At 38.2% G+C, this 7,423-nt stretch overlaps 1 long non-coding RNA gene across 1 annotated transcript; it reads left to right on the forward strand.

Moving 5' to 3' along the window:
- The first annotated feature begins 443 nt into the window (after nt 1–443).
- On the forward strand, nt 444–6,682 carry LOC138067074 (uncharacterized). Its single transcript, XR_011140735.1, has 4 exons — nt 444–524; nt 2,175–2,261; nt 4,491–4,553; nt 6,551–6,682. It is a non-coding gene; the product is annotated as an uncharacterized lncRNA (long non-coding RNA).
- Nucleotides 6,683–7,423: the final 741 nt, after the last annotated feature.

The raw sequence follows: 7,423 nt of genomic DNA on the forward strand, positions 1-7,423 counted from the left end.
CATTTGCCTTTGTTTCCTCAGTGAGCTGTCTTCTCACCTTTTTGTCTTCAGAATAACTACTGTGCTGTCCATGAGAAGTTTCTCAGACTGCTGATGCCTCTTGCCTATCATTTTGCCATATAGTGCAAAGAGTGCAAAGGTCCGACAGCAACATTTTGTTTTGTTTGTTGTAACTGTGTCTATGTAGATTAAGAAGTTCAACAAAAATACGTAATTCCAAAACATCATGCAATTTATAGACTGCGTAAGATTACCTAATGCATTAAAGGTTTTTAAATCTTGTTAATAGACTTAAACTAACAGTAAACCATACAGTCATGTATTTTAGATTTCACAGTTTGAATAAGCAATTTTATTTTTAGTAAACCCTACAGCAGGGTTAGCTTACTTGCTTGCAGCTTCTCCTGACTGGTTGTCCTCTCTTCTTCCTCTCTCAGGCACTATTTCTAAAAGTTGTATCCAGAGGCACTTTTGGGATCGTTTTCCAGAACGGGTTTTGATTGTGATGAATCCATCTTCTTCCAGTAAATTTATTTCATCAAAAGATTCCGACAATCTGTATATATATTTTTAAATGATTTGATCATATTCCCTTTGAAATTAATGGAACATTTAGAATTTATGGCTTACAATCATGAACAGAATTAAATAATATAACACTAATTTTCCCTTCTCTTTCATTATTTAATGATGTACACTTGAATGACGGCTTTCAGTAGATATTCTCTGACTGAAAACTAGCTTGCTTCAAATTTAATCTTAATAAATTTAACAGAATCAAAAACATTGCACTGGTTTCCCACTGCTGGTCTGCCTCAAAACTAGGATGCTTCCCATAAAGGTTCTAATCCCCTGTAGCCAAAGGGAAGGGAGTTGGCGTGTTGTTTCAATTACATTAGTACGTAGCTTTGATTTTTTTTTTTTAAGATACAACCTGAGATCTGAAGCTTTGCTATTCAAATAGCGGCTGTTGCTGTATCTCGAGATGTGAGGATGTCTCTATTGATTTTTGTAAGGAGACACTGACCTTAGGTATTTATTTGTCTGCTTTTTTCCCCTTCGGTTCTTAAGACCACTAAAGACTATGGCCGTTTAGGACTGCTGGAGTTGTGTGGTCACCTGTTGAAACCCTCCAATAAGCTATTTCAGAAAACAAAGGAAAATACTATAATTATAATAAATTAAAGATAAACCTTGTGACTTTTGACTGTGCTGCAGATATTGGTGCTATACTCAGGCAAATAATTGATCCAGAAGGCTGCTCTTGTGCATCATGCTGCTTGGATACACCTAACAGCAACTTATTTAACTTTTTTATTTGCACTGACTTTTTAAGTAACAGTTTGACTTCAGAGGGCAAACAACAACTCTGTGTAGAAGTGATTAGAAAGTCTACCTAGAAGTCATAGAAATGGCTTAGTGAAGTAGATAGTATTGGAGAAAGAGGGCATATTAAGATGGAAATACAGAGTGAAGTGGAAAATCCTAACCTTTCCATTACTAACCCTCACCTAAAGCTAGATTTGTTTCTTAATTTGCACAAATTCCTGTGGAATACTTCTGAGGTTTTTTTTTTTTTTTCTGTATACCTACTGTTAACTACTCAGAAGACTTCCAAAACCGTTTTCCGTTTTCAGATTTTCTTCTGCTTCTATAAGGTTGTTAATGGCTTGGTATGGACTGTAATTGTCCATTGGCTATATTTAGAGTGAGTAATGGGCTTCTGCATTTTGTTTAGAAACTTCTAGATATCCATTTGTATCTCAGCATATTAGCCAAAATAATTACTGAGGCTGCTTTTATGTCATTTTTGATCTTTTGGGGAATCTTTGCCAGCGCACTTCATAACTATAGCTATGTTCAGATTTGTTTAAGACTGCCAGGCTGCTGATCTTTTTTTTTTTTTTTTTGCATTTGTGATAACTTACTTTACAAAAACACACAAGTTCTGTATTATGTCTGGAACAGATGATGAATTAAGAAATAAAGGTCTAACTTCTTTTGCACAGTTTTAGATGGCACAACTTGAGATGTTTCTCAGTTTCCTGCCAAACATATCATGGAATTATTGTAGAATTGTTACTGCTGTTATTTAATCTCAGAATAGTGTAAATCTGTATGATCAGTTCCTTTTATTTGTTTACTTTTTGTGTTTTTTCCTTTGTCATGAACAGCTGCAGGGTTAGGAACTTGTGATGCATCATGTGAAAGGCCCTGATCCAACGTCCACTGAAGTCAATGGAAATGGTCTATTGAGATCAGTGAGTCCCTGGGTCAAGCTCTAAAAAATACCCTTTTACTTCCATCACATCTGCTGTACCTTTCTATGCTTACCTGTGTGTTCAGAGAACCTACTTTACTACATTACTGCCAAAAATGCAGCTGACTTTTCTTTCCGTCATTCCACTGGGATTAGGTCAGATCAAGCATATCATGGTTTTAGTCTTTCCTCATTAATTCAGAGAAGTTAGTCAGAATAACTGAACTGTCATTGGCCTAGCAGGTTCAGAATTACCAAAACCAAGCTGCCTGCATTTGCAGGCGGTTACTAACAGAGACATAAAGAGTTATATCTACCTAAATCAGCATGAAAATCTACACTCACAGGCATCTGCACAGATCTACGTCTGCATATAAGCCTGTTTAGACTTTCTTTGTAGCCACTGCAGATCTAGTTAAGAAGGTCAGTAGGAGCAAGGAAGCAATTCACGTCATCCAAAAACAGATACCAACATTTGAGCAGATGAATCACACTCTAACTCTATTAACTGCATGCACTAATTGACTGTGATGTAAGGTTAATCATCTGCCTCAAATGTAGACACCTCCGTTGTTGTTGTATAAAGCTAAGCAGGACCAGTCCTACCTGAGTTACTCCAGCTAGGCTTGTCTCCCTTTCCCCTGAGGTGTTTGAGGTAACTGGTAAGATAAGAGTACTTCAAGACCTGGTAGCTCTGCACCATGCAAACTCTATGGTCTCTAGAAGGAGAATCCCCGTCATTGATAAATTCCTGTCTTTGACCAATACTGGGGTGCATTTCTTGGATTTCACAGATGGTATCCTTGGGCTTTTGCTGCGCAGCTGGGAGGTGATGATGATGTGCAGATCCCATTTGCAGAAGAGAATTTCTGTATATTATATAGAGGCAGAAAGGGCATAACTCAGCTGTTGCTGTTTTTTACTTCATCAATTCTCAGTCTGCTCAAGCACAGCAAGATATCATCATGCCTGAATAATTTAGAAACATCCTTTGGATTACTCTAACTTTCTTTAACTCAGAGCTCAGACAGATCCAAGCAGCTTTCTGACTTGGGCTCTGTGTGAATGCAAAAACCTGCTTCACCAAGCAAGGTGAAGCTCCACGTTGGAGGTTGACCTTCATAGCTGTTCTCCAAAACCAGCTTTCATCTGAAGAATATTATTTTCTACTCTTTGTATTGCTGTAGTAACTAGTGTTTCCAGTCCTAGACTTTAATCCTTTTGAGCTAGACACTGTCCAGTCTCAGAACAAAGGATGATTTCTGTCCTTAAGGTGTTTACAAGCTGACTATAAGCAAAAGACAAAAGTAAAGCAGACAAGTACACAAGGGAGGACAAACTATAAATGAAATCTCTTACAAGAGAAGGAAAGAAATGATGCACTGTGTAATGGACAGGGAATGCGCACCTCTGCACAGGCTGATCACTGACCTTTAGCTTGGATAGATTAAGCCAACAATTTGATGAGATCATTTTAGAAGAAAATGATGGAATTACAACCTTTGTGAGAGAGCTAAAAGGAAATAATTTTCTGAGGAAGCAGAGGGCAGAAAAAGAAAGTTGTTATACTAGCTAGACTATTTTTTTGATTGGCTTAATATAAGTGGGGCTTAGTTTGTCTCTGAAAGCTGTTAGATTTTGCATCTGTCTTAAAAAAATAACCATTCAAAAGCGGTCCAAATATAACACTAGTATAAATGCAATTTATCATCTAGTGTTTACCTCTAGGCATATGCTATTTTACTCTGCTAGCAATCTGAACTCCAAAAGCTTCTCAAAAGCATATTTGTTTTGCAGATTGGCTTATTTTTATAAAGATAATAAGTGAAGAATTATAGCCATGTGGCAACACTGTTAGATATCATTGCGAGTAATGAACTGCCTACCCTCTTAAGGTATTCACAATGTCTGCCGTGGCCTAATGAAAAAATTATTTCAGCAAATTATGTGTCAGACACTATTACTTCATTGTTAGAAGGGAAACATAAACTGAATAAGATCAATACTAATTGGCCGAGATAGAAGTTCACGTGACACCTTGTAAAGAAAGAAGAAATGTCCCACTTGCATTTCATCAAGCTGATTATTTTATTGGAGAGAAAACCTGATTACAAAACATGTTTATTTCCTGTTTCCAAAATGCATCTTATTTGCTAAGACAATTATTTTTATAAGCTCAGACACTTGTGTGTCTTGTTTTTGCTAACTTAAAAACTTCTTTTCCTTTCAGCGTTAACTGCTGATTCCTTCTTCCTTCTGCAGCCATCTCTTTTCAAGCAAGTGGTCTCTTCAGGTTAGTACTTTCTAAACTAAATTTCAGAGGGTCTTCTCTTGTTTCAGCTCATACCAAAATGTGAGGCAGCTTTGGAGCAAGTTACACTGCGCAAAGGTTAGTGTGTAGTAGCTAATATTCTCAGCCTACTAACAATTTTGTGCATGTAATCTCTTACTTTTCTCAGTGGGCAACTACAAAGTTTGCTATAAGAACTGACCCAATTGTTTTCATACCAACAAAATCCTAATTAGTTTTGCAGCCACTGTCTTTTTGAATCTCTACTTTCTGGATCAAATAAGTGAAAAAGAATCTGCACCATCTTTTTTTTCCGTATGGATACACAGACTTTTATGAATACTACCATCTGATAAAATTTTTAAAAAAAGCTTTTTGACACAGAAGAACTTGAAGAATGTATAAAGGTCAACTAGCCATGAAAATGAAAGATGGGAGGTCTTTGCCTGATCTGGGTGAGGAAAGGAGTCTGAACGCAGATGATAAGTTGCCTGCAAAATCTTCACTCACATAGGTGGAACAAATCCCCAGTGACATTAAGCTAGTAAAGGTAGGCTGTGTATGAGTTCCCTTCATGGCACCTCCTTTAGCTTGGGATGGGGAGAGACTACTGAGGACAGCTACAAGCGGACAGTTCATCTGTGTATCCATTCTCTGTTAACCTTTTCCTATTAGTTAAATGGTGCGTGTTAGAAAAACCATAAGGACACAGCAGCTTAACTTATAGCTAATTAAAGGACTCTTCTCTCCCATGTACCAAATGCAATTCATCTGCAGGAGTGTCTGACTCGGATTAGGGGAAGAAAACTGTCTTCACATAGGGCTTCAAAGGAGGAACCTTTACTGTTTGAGACAACTCTCAGGATAGTCTAGAGAAATGTAGCAGGAAGCAGGCACCTTTCTTGTGCTCATCTAAACTGATTCATCCCTGCCCTCAAGAAAATAAGGGGAGTAATGGATCTGCATCTGTTTGTCCTTTACAGAGAGCAGGGAAAGCCAGAGATCCCTAAAGAAGGCTGGGACTTGTTTGTGTGGGGTGCCTGCATGGCAACTCTTGCCTGGCTAACCACAGCTTTTAAGATAAGAATATGAACATCCACAGAGTGTGTCAGTGTATCAAAAACATAAAACTTCCTGGAAGGCGTTTGCCCAAAAGTGAGCACATTAAAGAGGCTAGATCAAACAGTGACTTTGAAATTTCAAAGGAACTTAGGAAACAAAGGAGTAAGCCTGAAAAAAAGTATAAAAGCAGCATGAAAATTTATAACTGGATGAGACACATTGGAGTGGAAAGAGCAGTAGTCAAAACCTGGTTTGACACTGCCAGAAGTTGCCTCCAATCATCTCAGCTTCTGCCTCAGCCAGATGAAGCAGCATCCCCGTTGGCTACTGTGAGTAGCGTTCAATCGGTTACTGAATTGCAGGGAGCAGCAAGTAGGGACCCATACCTCAGATGTGCGTATGTAACCTCTTGCAGGGCTTTCTCACTGGCATGGGAACTAGTGGGTTATTGGGAGCAGAGCAGGTAGATATAAAGCTGGAGCAGCCACTTCTCCAACAGGAGGGATGTGAAGGTAGGGGAACCTGCACTGCCAGAAGAGGGGTGTAAGCTTGTGACCCATGCATCCTTGGGGAAGCTGTGCATGTAACTGTGTGGGCGCGCACATACATGTGTGATTAGGAATTCTTGTAATTAGTTATAGAAGGATTTTTAGAAATTTATAGGTGTTTATTGAATTTTGTGAGTGTCTAGCACTGTGGTTATCTGTTGTATTATTATTGATCCTGAATATACAGTCCATTGATCGCCAGTTAACTATGAGTCCTTTATAAATTAAGATATTTTCTGGTGGTGGCAGGAAAGAGAAAAAGGATCTTCATGCTAGTATCATCTGCCTTCCACTCTGTAACCTTTCAAGCTTGTCTCCTTTTGTGGAGATGCTTTGTAGAGAACTCTACAAGATGAACATTTCTAAGCACAGTTAGTTTTCTTCCTGCAGGTTTATCAGTGGCATTGAGATCTGGGAGCTGCACTGAAAATCATTTTGGAAGGAGGCAAGTCAAGGCAGAAAACAAAAGACTGCACTGGCAGACATCAGATACCTCATATTGTAATTTCAAAATGCAATGACACCGTTAAAGACTGCTTCTTGGGAAAATAGTCGGAAACCCACAAGAGGACAAGCAACTCTCTACTAGCTCTGAGTGAGTCCTAGAACTTGAGGCTCAGGGTGTACGTGGAGAAGAGCTACTCAGTGACAGTAATCACACGGTATTCAAATTTAACAGCTGTACTGAAAGAGAAAATGAAAAGTATATCCCTCACAGTAGAATGTAACATTAAAGAAGAAAAGCTACTATAGAATAAGGAAGCTCGTTCAAGAGACATTTGAAAAAGGGTGGGTAGCAGGGTAAAATACTGTTAAAAGATGTCATACTAGAAACCCAAGTTTTAAGAAGACCATTCCCACACTCCAAAGCTAGCAGTGCTAATTGGAAGAGTAAAGTTATTAGAACTGAAAAAACCCACACTCTTAGAAGTGGAAGCTGTATCTACTTGAAAAGACAGTGAATTAAATATCAATGTACAATAGGGCAAGTAAAAAAAGATGTGAAGAACAAGTTGGTATAGACATAATCAAAACTTCTTGAAACTTATCAGAAGGAGAAAGCTTGCCAGAGAGTCAGTAGGATGAATAGACCTCCACAATAAATAAAAAAGAAACCAGGATTTGATACAAGTGAATTAGAACAGGATGCAAAAGTCACCAGTGAAGTTTCCTGCTTTCTCTATTGTTATCTGCAGTTAAATCTTTCACTTTTGATTCAAATGCTCATTTAGTGATGTAATTACTTTAGTGCAGTAGTGTGCT

Source organism: Struthio camelus, chromosome 4, assembly GCF_040807025.1.
Source record: "Struthio camelus isolate bStrCam1 chromosome 4, bStrCam1.hap1, whole genome shotgun sequence".
NCBI lineage: Eukaryota > Metazoa > Chordata > Aves > Struthioniformes > Struthionidae > Struthio > Struthio camelus.